The following is a 2,574-nucleotide window of genomic DNA, read 5'->3' on the forward strand; positions in this document are numbered from 1 at the left end:
GGGTATGGAGTTCCTAGCCCTATTTATGATACACTAGTAATAGGTACGCCAATATATTATACTATTATTATTATACAATATTCATTCGTAGTTTTTGTGCGATATGATTACCTATAACAATTTGTCTTTTAACTTGTAAGCACTTTCCTAACCTAGGCGCAACTAGACTTCTAAAACACGGGGTGCTAAAACTGTTAATGCCTCACAGAGCCAAGGTATTTCACTAAAACAATAAGAGTATAGATAAGGTATAAAAAAATAAGGGGTGCTAAATTTGAACTAGTGGGTGCTTAAGATCCTTTTGCACCCCCTAGTTGCACCCGCACCACAATCACAACAATAATATTTTTTCATTTGCATGCATAATTAAAGATATACTTCAGTAGATGGACGAAAAGGAAAATTATATTCACTCTACAGACCCACGTAGTCAAACGAACTCTAAAACAGTGACAAAGACATTATTTATTTTGTAAAAAATACAAAATAAAAATATTTTACCAATACGTAATAATATTAACTTGACAAACTAGGAATTAGCATTGACAACTTGAATACCTAAGTAAGTTTTTATTATGAAATCATAACTCAATTTACACATAATACCTATATGGGCTATATGTATATTGTTTATTGTTGAGTTTACTTCAATATAATGTTATTATTTAATATTTATTGACGAATATGGCAAATTAATTGAGCTCAGTTTCCGTCCTATGCTAGCGTCGAAAAATCCAAACATTTCCCAAATATACATTCACAATATACTAATATCTGAGTAATCAGCAAGCGCCAAGCGTCATGAGATTTTGTGCCAGTTTATTTTTTTAAATACTATTATCATTGACATAATATTCCTATGTAAAAACTAGAAATGATATTATATTATATTTGATACGAGTCAGAATTTATGTATAACTTACCAATAGTTTGGCATTATATCATTGTCATGCAATGCATTGACATTTGAATGATATTTCATTGGTTATTAATATATTTGTCATGTTTAAATATTATTATTTTTCTCGGAATCATCGCCAACGACCATACCACGTTGAATACGCCAGTTCTCGTCCGATCACTGAAGTTAAGCAACGTCGGGCGTAGTTAGTACTTGGATGGGTGACCGCTTGGGAACACTACGTGCCGTTGGCTTTTTTTTTTTTGTCGATAAAACCAATATTTATTTTCAATTTTAACTTAAAAATAAAAAGACATATTTTTTCATCTGACAAGTTGAGTTTTTTGACAATTTTTAAATTACACCATACAAAAATATTTTCACAAAAACCCAATCTAATCCGTTAAGCGGCAAAAACTCATTTTAGATTCAAACATTTCAAACGCATATTTAGGTATCTATTATTTATATTTTATTTACTTTATTATAATATTTCATATTCGTATTATTATTATACCATACGCTAAGTTTAACTCGGTGGGCGAGACTATGTTCCGCAGTGGATTAAGTTTCAACTTTATTGTTTTTAATTGGCTTTAAATATTTAACTGGCGTTGGGTTAGTAAAAATTATGAAATTCGGTATATCGGTACTTACGCCATTGAGTAAATTACGGAATGATGACGACAAATTGCGTATAGTTAAACTGAAGTACCTACAGGTATAAGGTACTTGAGTATTCCTTATACTTTATAGAAAATACTGCATTACGATGTACTGAGGTAGGTATATAACTTGTGACAACAGATCGTTTTTTTTTTATTGCTTTATTCTCGGTAAAAAATTATATTAATTTTTTTTTTTATATTTCTTTAAAGTTTTATGATTTATGTGTACTGTGTACATATTTAAAAAAAAATACACAACAAATATTATATATTTAATATATATTTATTACTTTTTTATTCAAATAAATTAAATAAATGCATACTGCAATAATATGAATAATACATATTTTAGAAGAATTAAAAGAGCACAAGTAAGATACTGAGATCCCAAAAGAATATTATAGGCATGACGACATTCGACATAGTTTACTTATATAAGTAATATAATATAGTAATATACACTTTAATTAATATCACTCTACAATTAAAACATTTAAAACCACCAAAATATTCATAATTATTTATAGTAAACGATACTATCAATCATAATATTATAAATGTTATATAATTTATTGTATTTTAACATGCCATTGTGTCAATAACCAGTGTTAATATAAATACATTACATTAGTACTATTATTTTAACAGTAGTTTGTGAGACATAATATTATTATTAATAATGTCATCTTTTCTAAATTATTATATTTGGTCACTAATGGTTTGTTTTTCTGTAGTGAGCTCCAAATCTCCGGGGCCTCACATTTGCGCGGGGACCTTTGCTGGTGCACCGGTGGCACTGCCTTTGCGCCGGACCTGATTTGTAAAATATTAACATTATAAAAAATATTCGTTTTACAATTTTTATAAAAAGATTCTAAAAAAGTCAAATAAAAATGTAAAATAAAAATCGGAAAATAATTGTGTAAAATATCGTTTGCCTTTACGTTAACCTACTCAACTTCTATAATTTTTGTAATATTTCCAACTAAGTTAATTTGGAATTTT

General features: G+C 28.2%; 1 non-coding gene across 1 annotated transcript; it reads left to right on the plus strand.

Annotated features, from left to right (window-relative positions):
* The first annotated feature begins 1,036 nt into the window (after window positions 1-1,036).
* LOC112593349 lies at window positions 1,037-1,155 on the plus strand. The gene has a single exon (XR_003114597.1). It is a non-coding gene; the product is annotated as a 5S ribosomal RNA (ribosomal RNA).
* The last annotated feature ends 1,419 nt before the right edge of the window (window positions 1,156-2,574 follow it).

This window comes from Melanaphis sacchari, unplaced genomic scaffold (assembly GCF_002803265.2).
Source record: "Melanaphis sacchari strain LSU unplaced genomic scaffold, SCAv2.0 Contig1_pilon_pilon, whole genome shotgun sequence".
In the NCBI taxonomy this organism is placed as follows: domain Eukaryota; kingdom Metazoa; phylum Arthropoda; class Insecta; order Hemiptera; family Aphididae; genus Melanaphis; species Melanaphis sacchari.